The sequence below is a fragment of the Tamandua tetradactyla genome, chromosome 18 (genome assembly GCF_023851605.1).
Source record: "Tamandua tetradactyla isolate mTamTet1 chromosome 18, mTamTet1.pri, whole genome shotgun sequence".
Lineage (NCBI taxonomy): Eukaryota > Metazoa > Chordata > Mammalia > Pilosa > Myrmecophagidae > Tamandua > Tamandua tetradactyla.
The window spans coordinates 13,913,072-13,926,862 of NC_135344.1; the positions used below are offsets into that span (position 1 = coordinate 13,913,072).

Consider the following 13,791-nt stretch of genomic DNA (forward strand, 5'->3'; position numbering starts at 1 on the left):
GATGTTGAGTTCTCAGGTGACAGCTTCAGAAGCTAATCTAATCTGGGTTGCCAAATTAAAGTGGACCCTCTCAAGGTGAGTCCTTGCCCCAAGTGCTCTGGGACAAAAGGGACACTGAGGCTTTAGGGAAAGAAGAAAGAGCTTAATTGCAAAACAAAGTAGGCAGAGATGAGGAGACTCAAATCTGCCTTTCCACACTAGAGAAGTAAAGGATTTTTTTTTTATTATATTAGACAAAGGAAAGTGGAGACAAAGTTGTTAGGGACATTGGCACACTGTGATCAGCCAGTAACACTCAAATTAAAGATGGCAAGTTGGTTATTGCTATTGGCTATTTAAACATTCAAATTAGAGTTTGCAGGATGGATATTCTTATTGATCCTTGATCTTGATGAGTGGATCTGTGACATTGCCAGAATTTATAGTGGTCAGACCTTTCCCTTCCTTTTCTGGTCTGGTGTTTTTCTTTCCTGCTGCTCCTGCTCACTTCGGTTGTGTTTGCTGGGTATTTTATATTCCAGGGTGACTGAGCTCAGGTTTCTTTGTTTGGTGCATGCTTCATCAGTTTTAGCTAGTTCTGTAGGGAAAGAAGAAAGTAGAAATTTGTACAGGAGTTAGGCAAGTCTTTCATTAATCTTAAAAGAGGGACGTGAAAGCTTTAACAAGTTAGTAAGGGAGGGGCTGTTCTATTGGGTTAGTACATGGCAATTTCATCTAAAACAATATAAATAGTATGAATTTGCATACTAACAGTTTTATGTGATTGGCAGCATAATGCATTTATTCTTCTGCATATGGCTTTGCTACATGTTATTTTTATGAATTCATTATGAAATATGTCATTCCAGCTAATTCATGTATGTATTGTCCTGTATTCGTTAAGGTAAATTTTATTTATGTCTTTTGTTGATATTTTTGCTTTCATTACTTTTTTATTAAAAAGAAGCCTATTTCCTAAGGCCAAAATGCTAGAATTTCTTAAAGTTATACACATAGGAAGAGTAATGCTACATTTGAATAAGGACTTTTTAGCTTACTTAATATTTCCAAATTTGTTTTTCAAGGTGGTAGTACGCATTTGCACTCACAGGAAGGTATGCAAGTTTTGGTTATTCTACATCCTCTGAAATCTTTTGTATTTTCAAACTTTTAAAATTTTATTAACCTGTTTAATGGTATGAGGATCATTTAATATTTTATTGTCCTCATCTCTGAAGTACCTATTTATATACTTTGTCCATTTTTTCTTGTATTTTAAAGTAGGATTTCTTTATTTTTAGATGATAATTCTTTATTCTTTTTCTACCATGTTAACTGAAGATTTTCAAGATAGTCTTTTTTTTTTTTTTTTTTTTTTTTTTTAAAGGAAAGACAGAGAGAAGGAAGGAAGGATAGAAGGAAGGAAGGAAGAAAGGGAAACATTTTCCTGTTTTTATTGTAATCTGTTTCTCCGTATTTGTTACATGGGCTGGGGCCGGGAATCGAACCGAGGTCCTCCGGCATAGCAGGCAAGCACTTTGCCCGCTGAGCCACCGCGGCCTGCCCTCAAGATAGTCTTTGTTTGACTCTTTGAGCTTTCTGTCTTTCACTATGGAGTATGATGTTAGCTGTGGGTTTTCATATCTGCCCTTATAATATTGATTAGGTTTTCTTCTATTCCTAGTTTTCTAAGTATTTCAATCAAGAAGTGCTGCTGGATTTTGTCAAATGCCTTTTCTGAATGAGATGAACATGTGTTTTTTTTTCCTTTATTCTGTTAATATGGTATATTATATTAACTAATTTTATATCAAACCATCTTTGCATAGCTGGGATAAATGCCACCTGATCAAAGTGTACACTTATTTTAGTGTGCTATTAGATTCTGTTTGCTAGTATTTTGCAGAAGATTTTTGTATGTTTGTTCATAAGGGATATTGGTCTGTAATTTTATCTTCTGTGATATCTTTATTAGGCCTTACTATTAGGGTGATGTTGACCTTATAGAATGAGTTAGGGAGTGTCAATCCTCTTCACATTTTTAGAAAATTTTGAGCAGGATTAGTGGTAATTCTTCTTGAGATGTTGTCTAGTGAAGCTGTCTTTTCCTGGGCTTTTATTTTTTGGGGGGGGCGGTGTGGGGGGGGGAGGGTGTTGATTACCGATTCAGTCTATTTCCTTGTTGTTAGACTGCTGAGATCTTCTGTTTTTCTTGAGTCATAGTTGGTAGTTTATGTTTCTAGGAGTATGTCCATTTCATTTAGGTTATCTGATTTTTTGGCAGACAGTTATTCATAGTATACATAGAATATTTTTATTCTGTGGGGTCAGAAGTAATGTCTCCCCCTTTCAATTCTGATTTTAGTTATTTGCATCCTGTCTCTTTTTATCTTTGACCCTCTAGAAAAAGGATTGTTTTGAAGAAAAACCTTATAATTTTGTTGATTCTATTTTTAAATTTACCATTTAATTTATCTCTGCTTAATCTCCATTTCCTTCCTTCAGCTCACTTTGGTTTCTGTGGTTGTTGTTTGTTTGTTTGTGTTTTGCTCTGCTTTTTCTAAATCTTCCAGTGGTGATGTTTGGTCTCTGATTTAAGATTTTCCTTTGTTTTTAAAGTAAGCATTTAGTGCTAAAAATTTGTCTCTCAGCAATGCCTTTGTTTCGTCCCATAAGTTTTGGTACGTTATGTTTTCATTCACCTCAAGATATTTGCCAATTCCCTCTGTGAATTCTTCTTTGAATTAAGAGTGTGTTGTTTAACTTACACATATTTGAATTTTTCCAGTTCTCCCTCTATGGATTTCTAGCATCATTCTTTTGTAGTCAGAGACAATACACTGTTTGATTTCAATATTTCTGAATTATTAAGACTTGTTTTGTGGTCCATCATATGGTCTGTCCTTGAGAATGATCCACGTGCACTTGAGAAGGATGTGTATTCTTTTGTTTTAGGGTACAGTTCTCTCTATATATATACATTTGTCAGCTCTAGTCAGTTTTATTACTAGTGTTCTCTAGAGAAACAGAATCAGCAGGAGATATTTATAAATATAAAATTTATAAAAGTGTCTCACATAACTGTGGGGATGTAAGAGTCCAAGGTCTGTAGGGCAGGCCATGAACTGGCAGCTCCAATGAAGGTTCTCAACAGACTCTCGGGAGAGGCAGGTTGGCTAAAGTAGAAAGAGTGATTGTCTCTTCTGAATCCTTCTTAAAGGCCTTCTGGTGATTCGATTAAGCATCACTCATTGCAGAAGACACGCCCCTGTCAGCCAACATCATCATGATTTCATGGATTTAAATGTCCTCATAGCAACACACTGGCCAGTGCTTGCCCAACCAGACAACTGGGCACCAGCACCTGGCCAAGTTGACACATGAAACTGACCATCACATTGGTTTATAGTATCATTTAAGTCTCCTATTTCCTGATTGATATTCTGTCTAGATGTTCTATCCATTATTGAGAGAAATTTATTGAAGTCTCACTTCAAATCTGTCAATTTCCCTTCATGTATTTTGGGCTTCTGCTGTTAGGTGTGTGTATGTATAAATTGTTCTGTCTTCTTGTAGAATTGACCCCTTTATTAGGAGGACCAGCAGACACCAGCCACAGGGCTTTAGAAAATGGCAGTCCACTTTCCAAGGGTTTATGCAGAGGCCCTGCTCTCTGCAATTGCTGGGGTGAGGGTTTCAATACTGGTGATCACTGGGGGAACTATCTTTTTCTTGGCTCCTTCTTGCAACAGTTTTTGACTTAAAGTATGTTTTATCTGATATTAATTGTATTCATTGTTAAATGCTGCCAGGATGCAGTATACCAGAATTAGAATGGCTTTTAACAAGGGAATTTATTAAGATAAAAGTTTATAGTTCTAAGGTCATAAGATGTCCAAATTAAGGCACCCAGAGAAAGATACCTTGACTCAAGAAAGGCTAATCTGAGAAGGCATATGGCTGGCACCTGCTGGTCCTTGTTCCTGGTTCTGTTGCTTCCAGCTCCTGATGCCAGTGGTTTCTTCTCTAAGCATCTACTGGCCTTCACTTAGCTACTCCAGGACACAACTCGGGGTTTTGGCTTGCTTTGTATCTTATGGGAAGGCACAAGGTGACATCTGTTGGGTTCTGCATCTCCAAACATCTATGTCTAGGTATCTGTTCTCTCTGTTGGCACTTCAAGCATCTACAAATGTGTGTCTCTGAAGCAACTTTGTTTTTTTCCAAAACCTCTCCCCTTTTAAAGGAATCCAGTAAACTAATCAAGGCCTACCTTAAATGGGGCAGAGTCTCATTCCCATCTAATCAAAAGTCCACACCCACAACTGGATGTGCTCTATCTCCAAGAAGTAATCTAATCAAAAGGCCAGCTGGCAATTGAGTGGGGTCAGTCTCCATGGGAAAAGTCTAATCAAAGGTTTCCAACCTACAATATTGAATCAGCATTAAAGGGCATGGCTTTTCTGGGGTACATAACACTTTCAAACCAGCATATTAATATAGTTATTACAGTTCTCTTTTGGTTACTATTTGCATGGGATATTTTTTCCATACTTTTACTTTCTACCTACTTTTGTCTTCGAACTGAAGATGAGTCTCTTATAAATTGTATATTTTTTTGCCATCCTTTTCATTCATTCTACTAATCTTTACCTTTTGACTGAAGAGTTTAATCCATTTACATTTAAAGTAGCTACTATGATAACACAGGACTTTCTTCTACCAATTTGATCTTTGGTCTTTGTAAGTCATATATCTTTTTTTTAATCCCTTAATTCTTCTGTTTATCATGCTTTCATATTTATTTGATATTTTGTAGTGTACTATTTTGAGTCACCTCTCATTTCTTTCTGTATATATATATTTAGTTATTTCCTTTGTGGTTATCATGTGGTTGATATTTAACATGCTATATCTGTAACCATCAAGTTTGATTTGATACCAACTTGATCTCCAACAACACACACAAACACTGTACTTACATCTATCCTTTTCCCACCTTTGCATTATACTTGTTACAGGTTATATCATTATTGCATGTTCAAACCATAGATATATCATTATTTTTATGAATTTACATTTTAGAACCTGTATGATATAAAAAGTAGCATTAAGTACCAAAAATGCAATAAGATAATACTGGCAATTATAATTAACCATGTGGTTACTGTTTTAGTAGCCAAGCCATTAAAATATATACTGCCCAATGGGTTGGCTTAAACAAGGGGCCTTTATTGGCTCATGGGTTTAAGGCTAGGAGAAGTCCAAAACCAACACATTAGCAAGGTGAAGCTTTCTCCTTGAAGATTATGGCTTTCTGGGGCTTGCTGCTGGCAATCCTTGATCCTTGACTTTTCTGTCTCATGACAATTCCCTTTCTCCTTTCTTCTCAGTGTTCCACTGAATTCTGCTTTCTTCCCATTGTTTTCTCTTTCTCCATCTGAATTTCTTTCTGCGTAAAAGGACTCCATTAATCTGGATTAAAGCCCAATCTGATTCAGTTGGGCCATGCTTTAACTGAAGTTACATTCTCCACCTTCAAGAGATCCTATATACAATGGGCCCACACTTATCAGAATGTAGACCAAGACCAAAAGCATGTCCAAACTGGGGTATACATTTCAATCCACCCTACTTACCTTTACTGGATATCCTTATTTCTTTATTCCATTTTTGATCCATTGTCTAGTATTCTTTCCTTTCAGCCTGAAGAACTCCCTTCAACTATCTTGTAGGGTTGTGATAAATTCCTTCAGCTTTTGTTTATTGGGAATATCTTACTCTACCCCTCATTTTTCAAAGATAGACTCATCAGATATAAATTTTTGGTTGGCAATTATTTTCTTTTGGCACTTTAAGTATTTCATCCCACTGAATTCTTGTCTCTGTGGTTTCTGGTGAGGAATAAACATTTATTCTTATTGAGATTCCCTTGTACCTGACACCTTGATTGTTCTTGCAGGTTTCAGAACTCTCTCCTTTGCATTTTGTATATGACTATTTTGTATTGGGCATGACTGTCTTTGAATTTATCCAATTTTGGAGTTTGTTGGTCTTCTTGAATGTGCATATTGATGTCTTCCATTATATTTGGGAAGTTTTTGCCATTATCTCTTTGAATATTCTTTCTTCCCCATTTTCTCTTCTCCTTCTAGGCATATATTGGCAATACTATTGATTGTTTCTGTTCACCTTTTTCATTCATTTTTCTTTCTAGTCCTCAGCCTAAATAATTTCAATTGTTCTGTCTTTGAATTCATTGATTAATTCTTCTGTGAGCTCTAATCTGCTGTTGAAACCTACTATGGATTTTTTTTTTTTTCAGTTATTGTGGTCTTCAACTCCAGTATTTCTGCTTGGTCCCTTTTAAAAATTGTGTTATTGATATTCTCATACTGTTTATGATGTCGTTTAGTTCTTTCTTGGAGTCTTGGTTTATCCTTTGAATGTACTGAAGATCATTTTTCAAAAGTCTGCCTGATGTGTCAAAAGTCTGGTCTTCTTTATTGATGTTTTCTATACTTTGCCTTGTTCCTTTGAAGGGTCATTTTCTGTTTCTTTGCTTGTTTTGTAATATTTTGTTGTGTATTATACATTTCAATACTTTAATATATTAACTTGGGTATTTAGTCCCTGGGTCATCTGTTCTTTAAGTTTGCATCCAGCTATATTGATATAACAGCAATTTCCTAGAGTATCTGGAGTTAACTAACCAATGCAAAAAGCATTTTTCACACTCTTTGCATACTGCTTAATGATTGGCTGGCATTCTCCATCAGAATTTTGCCCTCCTAACAAGAAGATCAGCCTGGGTCAAAGTTCAGGGTCCTCTCTGTCTGTTCTGAGCCTGTGTCCTATTCTGGGGTTGTACTCATGATTTTAGGAATTCCTTCATTGACAGGACTCTGAATGCCCTATCTCTCCCTCTGAAATAGATTTCCCCCTTCTGGAGTGCTCTATTGTATGATTTAATGCAGGTAATCCTTGGCCCAGCACTGCTTTGATTTGTTCGTTTCTTACACTACTTATATGCACAAGCCACTTCTGCCTTCAGGGTCCATCCTGGGAGGGAAAACCAGAGAAGCATGTCCTGGTTCAATTTTTCAGGTTGCCACTTGGTAGATTACCACTGAGAAACAGGTACTCCAGTATGCACATAGGAATTACTCTGCTTCTTCCAGAAGAGGGCCAGAGATCAGCAATGACAGTGCAGGTTGATGCCACACTAGGCCAGGGAAGGGCCAGAAAAGGTGCCACAGGCTTCTCCTGCCAGTTTCAAATTGTATTTTCTTGATTTGGTACTTACCACTTACTATAATGCTTTTCAGTGTTTTCTGGAGTTTTGAGAAAGATGACTATGCCAGATTTTGCTAGTTGTGCAAATATTCTGTCGAGTACTGGAACCCTTGAGCACCTTATGCTCCCATGTAGGCTGATCAGAATTAGTAGTACAATTACTTTTCAAAACTGGAAGAATCTACAAAGGCAAAACATACGCATAATTTATGACTGAACAATACTACTCCTAGTTACACAACAAACAGAAATGTGTGTAAATATCACTCAAAGGCATTTATTGGAATATTCTTATCAGCTCTCTTCCTTATACTAAACAATAACAGATGATATAAAAATAGAATAGGTAAATGAATTATGGAAACATCATACATAAAACAAACTAAAAAAAAACATAGTGATACATGCATTAACAGGAATAAAATCTGATATAATATTGAATGAAAGAATCCAAGAAGAGTACAGATTGCATGCTATTATTTACATAAGGTGCATAGATAGAGGTGCTTTTTGCTGTTAGATGTCAGGATAGAGACTTGTTTTTTTGATTGCTGCATGGCAGGGTCAATTTCATTCTTTATCCATATGAGTATCCCATTAATGCAGCACCATTTGTTGAATTTTTTGTATGTTTGTTTTTGTTGGTTTCATTGTTTGGGAAGTGCTTGGGCCAGGAATCATGGCAGGCAAGAATTCTATCACTGAACTAGCCTCATATCCTGAGACTTCTTGGAAGAAGACACGAAGACTACTTCTTGGTTGATGATCATATTCTGGTTTTTGGTCTGGGTATTGTGTATACAAAAATGTTTAGTTTGGGGGCGGGCCGCGGTGGCTCAGCGGGCAAAGTGCTTGCCTGCTATGCCGGAGGACCTCGGTTCGATTCCCGGCCCCAGCCCATGTAACAAAAAAAAAAAACGGAAAAACAAAATACAATAAAACAAGAAAATGTTTAAAAAATGTTTCCCTTTCTTCCTTCCTTCCTTCTCTCTGTCTTTCCTTTAAAAAAAAAAAAAAAAAAAAAAATGTTTAGTTTGGGAAAGTTCACTAAACATTAATTATTAAATAAACAGCTTCCTACATGAATATTATTCTTCAACCAAGAATTAAAAATTTTTGCACAGTCAATTGAGAATCTGTAACAGACAACGTTTTACTTTTGGTGAGTTCTATTTTTTCATCAACTGTGTCTATTTTCTCTGAGTTATCCTTTTGGGGCATAAAATATTTCATAATTTTTATAAATTATCATTCTACATTCTGTTGGATCTGTAGTGATAATCCCTCTTTCATGCCTGAGGCTGGCATTTAGTGTTCACTGTTTTTCCTGACTAGTCTAGCTAGGTGTTTATCAATTTTGTTGATCAATCCAAAGAACCAGATATTGGCTATGTTCATTTGCTGCATTGTTAGTCTCTTTTTTAGGGTGTTAGTATGTGTTCTTTCTTGTTTTATATATTGTAATTACTCTGCACTGCATTTGCTCTTTTTCCTAGCTTTTTAAGGTAGAATCTTACATCATTGATATTAGACATATCTTCTTTTTAATGTAAGTAATGCAATAAATTTCCTTCTATGTACTACTTTTGCTGCATCCTACATATTTTGCTGTGTAGTACTGACATTATAATTTGATTTTGAATTATTTGCTAACTTCCCTTGTGATTTCTTCTCTGATTGGTGGATTATTTGGAAGAATGTTTTTAACTTTAAAATATTTTAAGTATACTACAATCTCATTGTGGTTGACTTGGAATTTAATTCCATTGTGGTTATAAATCATAATCTATATGAATTAATCATTTAAAATAGTTTCTGGATAGGTTTGTAGTTAAGTATATAGTCTATTTTGGTGAACTTACCACATGCATGTCAAAAGAATGGTGTTAGGCAGTTGTAGTTTTATATAAATATCAATGAAGCAATAGTGTTCAATAGTCTTGTTCATCTCATCTATGTTATTACTGATGATGGCCAAGTTATTATCAATTGCTGATGAGGGGTGTTAGCAACTCCTATGTTTGTGGAATATTGTATTTTTGCCTTTAGTGCTGATTCAAAATCTTCACCTACTTTGAAGTTCTGCTCTTAGTCATGTGGGCATTTATTACGATGATTTCATGATGAATTAATACATTTGTGATTATAAAATGTCACTCATCTCTTCTAATAAACATGGTTGATTTGTAGTTTATTTCATCTGTTACTGGTAGAGCCACCCCAGCATTCTTATGCTTACTATTATGTGGTGTAATTTTTTCCATTTCTTTACTTTAAACCACTTTTTATCTTTTTGTTTGAGTAATTTCTTATAGAAAGCATATAGTTGTATTTTATCTTTTTAACAGTCTGACAATCTCTTTTACATGGAGTCTTTGGTCCATTTATAATTAATTTAATTTTTGATATGTTTGTGTAGCTCAACCTTTTTATTATAAAAGTTTTCTACTTAAAACTTCTTTCTATTTTTTTCTCATTCACTCCTGAAATCTCCTGAATATTATATATATATTAAAAATTCTATTTTAATTTATCTTCTGAAATTTTAACTATACTGCTTTTCATTTTTTTTTGCATTTTTAAAAATTGAGATATATTCACATACCATATAATCATCCAAAGTATACAATCAATGGTTCAGTTTCATAATACAGTTGTGCATTCATCATTATAGATTTTTGAACATTTTCATTATTCCCAAGATAATAAAACTAAGAATAAAAATAAAAGTAAAAAAGAACACTGAAAATATCCCATATCCCCTATCCCTCCTTTTATTTATTTTTGCCTTTATTTTCTTACTCTTATGTTCATACGTTGGATAGAGTGTCAGTCACAGGGTTTTCACAATCACTCAGTCACACCATAAAAGCTAAATAGTTATACAATCATCTTCAAAAATCAAGGCTACTGGATTATAGTCCAGTACTTTCAGGAATTTCCTTCTAGTTACTCCAATATACCAAATACTGAAAAGGCATATTTATTTATATATATATATATATATATATAAAATGCATAAGAATAGCCTCCAGAATGATCTCGCAACTATTTGAAATCTCTCAGCTACTGAAACTTGTTTTATTTCTCCTCCTACTTTTGGACGCCTTTCTCAGTCCCACAATGCCAGGGCTGGAATCATCCCCAGGAGTCAGGTCCCCCGTAAGTTGGAGAGAAATGAGTTTGTTTACCTGTGGAGTTGGCTTAGAGAGAAAGGTCATATCTGAGCAACAAAAGAGGTTCTCTGGGGGTGACTCTTAGGCATAATTATAAGTAGTCTTAGTTTCTTCTTTGCAGTAATAAGTTTTTTTCTCTCTTTTTACCTTTACTGATAATCTTCATTTTTATAGTATTCTTCACACCTCTTTCTCCTGTTTTTCTGTCTGTAGTGCTCTCTTTAGAATATCTTAAAGAGAAGTTTCTTGTTCACAAACTCTCTGTGTCTGTTTGAAAATATTTAAAACTCCCTTCATTTTTTATTTTCTTTTTTTGCATGCTTCATGGCATGGGTCATATTTCATTCTTTTTCCATGTAGTACCTTGTTTTTGCAGCACCTTTTCTTTGGATTTTTGTTTGTTTTTGGGAAATGCATGGGCTGGGAATAGACTCTGAGGCTCCTGCATGGCAGGTGAGAATTCTCTCACTAAACTACCCTTGCACCCCCTCCCCTTCATTTTTGAGGTACAGATTTGCCAGATATAGACTTCTTGGTTGGCAGTTTTTCTCTTTCAGTATCTTAAATATGCACCACTGCCTTTTTGTCTCCATGGTTTTGGCTGAGAAACCTCTACATAGTCTTGTTGATCTTCCCTTGTATTGACGGATCACTGTTCTCTTGCTGCTTTCAGAATTCTGTCTTTGACATTTGATAATCTGCTTAGTAAGAGTCTTGGGGTAGGTCTATTCAGATCTATTCTGTTTAGAGTATGGATACACTTCTTGAATATGTAATTTTATCTTCAATAGGAGCTGGGAAATTTTCAGTGATTGTATCTTCCATTATTCTTTCTGCCCCTTTTTCCGTCTCTTATCCTTCTAGGACACCCATAACACACATATTCATGCATTCCTTGTTGTCATTCAAGTCCCTGAGACCCTGCTCAAATTTTTCTATTCTTTGCCCTATCTGTTCTGTTGTGTGTAGGATTTTACATGCCCTGTCCTCTATTTCACTAATCCTTTCTTCTGCCTCTTCAAATCTGCTGTTCTAAGTCTCATTTCTCTTTTTTATCTCTTCTCTTTTGCCTTTCCTTCCCATAAGTTATGCTGTTTGTTTTTTCAAGCTTTCAAGTTCCTTATGGTTGCCCAATGTCATCTCTATATCCTTCATCTCTTTTACCATATCTTCCCTCAACTCATTAATTTGGTTTTTTAATTGATTTAGCATGCTTGTTTGAATATCTTTAACTAGTTGTTTCAACTACTGTATCTCATTTAAAGTGTTGGTTTGTTCCTTGGAGCCATATCTTTATTTTTCCTAGTATGACTCAAAAGTTTTTGCTGGTATATAGGCATCTGATTTCCTTGGTTAGTTTACTCTGGAGGTTATTTTCACTCCTTTACCTAGGGTTTTCTTGTTGGTTGGCTTTGTTCTCTAGCTGTTCTTTGGTATTCAGTTCAATATATTCTAATCCTCTAGGATAGCTTCAGTTTAACTGAACAGAATTTTTTAGCTCTTGTTTTCTGGTCTTCCCCTACCTATATGGAACTTTTTTTGAGGAAGGTCTCCCCAGATATGATTGACCGCAATCAGACTTTCCAAAGCAAGTCAGGCTCAGCTATCAGGAAGAGGGTGTAATCAGTATCAGGTTTCCTTAAGGATGAGACCCACCAGGGTGTCTGACTTTCCTGTGGAGCCTCTTGACTCTGTGCTTTTCCTATCCTGCCCAGCAGGTGGCACTTGTCATCCCTCAGCTCCCCACAGGCATAAAGTGGTTTGGAGCCTTTAATTCTCAGCAGACCCTGTCCCTGCCAGGGGCAAGGATGAGACAGAGGCTTAGGTAGAAGGCAGGCTTAAGCTGTTTCTGATTCCCAGCCTCTGGTGTTTGAATTCTCCTAAAGAGAGCCACCACTTGAGATGGGCTCCACACTCCCTTTTCTTGGGGAAATTATACCCTTTAGGGAATTATTTCCACTTGACTCATTACTTTGTCTTTCAGACCTATTTTAATTCTGCCTTTGCCTGGGTCAGCATTTTAATTGAAAATGCCTGAGATTTTCTCTAATAAGCTACCTAAAATACTTTTAAAACAGAAAAATAAAAGAGAGAAAGAGAAAATAAAATAAAATCTCTTTTCAGAGCTAGTTTCCAGTCCATAAGTTTCACCAGAGAAGAGTCAGAGTTGGTACTTGGCTCAGTGTGTCCCTCTTCTTGGGGCACAGTCCTTTTCCAGTATTCTGAGCTTGGCTAACTTGAAAAGTCTCCTTTTTTCCCTTCCTTCATCAGCCCCATCTCATCTTTATTGGGAGAGACCTTAGGATTCCTTTCCAACTTTCTCTGGGCTTATCTGTGCTCAGAGCTTGTATTCAGCAGTCCAAATTTGTTAATTAAAACTTCGGTTGGAGCTTGGTTGAGCTCTTCCCTGGTTCCCAGCAGAGAATGCCTCTTTTTCTCAGTAGCCTGCCATGCCAGGTGGGAGCTTTACTTAAAGTTCTCTGCTATGATTTTGGCCCTTCTGTCTATTCCAGCCTGGTGTACCATGTGTGTCCAGTTGTGGATATTCCCCAGTTATTCTAGATAGTTCATAGCTATTTACTAGTTGCTCTAGAGGATTAACTGAATTCCATGCCTCCTTATGCTGACATCTTGCCCTGCTTCTTGCTTTGCATTTATATATATGATATAGAAAGGGGTATGTGTGTGTGTGTGTGTGTGTGTGCGCGCACTTAGAAAATCTTTAAACAAGTCATGTACATTTAAAAAATTCAAGATAAAAAAAATATTCCTTACATTTACCTGGATATTTAACATTTCTAATGCTACTCTTTTCTGGTTCATTTTCCTTCAGCCTGAAGAACTTTCTTTAGCCCTTTTGCAATACAGTTCTTTTGGTGAAAAACTCCCTAATATTGGTTTACTTAAAATATATTCATTCCCTCTTCATTGTGGAGGGACGGTTTTGTTGAGTAAATAATTCTGATTGACTTCTTTTTCTTTATCTTCTAGCATTTTAAAGATATATTTATACTGTGTTCTGGCCTCCATAACTTCCAAAGAGAAGATAAAGCTTTTATTTGGTAAATGTCCTGAAAGATATTTGATAGGAGTAAATTTAGTTATTGCTCCTCTGTAAGTTATGTGCCAGTTTTCTCTTAATGCTCCCATTATTTCATTATCTTTAGTTTTCAGCCTAAGTATGGTTTTATTCATATAAATGAATAAATACAAAACTTCTGTGTAGGTTTCACTGTTTTCATTCAGTCTGTATATTTCTGCTCTTCACTAAATTTGGATGATTTTTGGCAATTATTTCTCAATTTTCCCCCCATTTAGTCTCCCTCTATCTTTATTCCAA

General features: G+C 35.8%; 1 long non-coding RNA gene across 1 annotated transcript in view; it reads right to left on the reverse strand.

Moving 5' to 3' along the window:
- Positions 1–240: 240 nt before the first annotated feature.
- The window catches only part of LOC143661972 (uncharacterized), a 531,445-nt gene continuing 517,894 nt past the window's right edge, over positions 241–13,791 (reverse strand). The window contains exons 6-7 of the long non-coding RNA XR_013165056.1: positions 7,286–7,456; positions 241–577 (exon numbers count right to left, since the gene is read on the reverse strand). This is a non-coding gene — a long non-coding RNA (uncharacterized LOC143661972). The remainder of the gene's footprint in view (positions 578–7,285; positions 7,457–13,791) is intronic.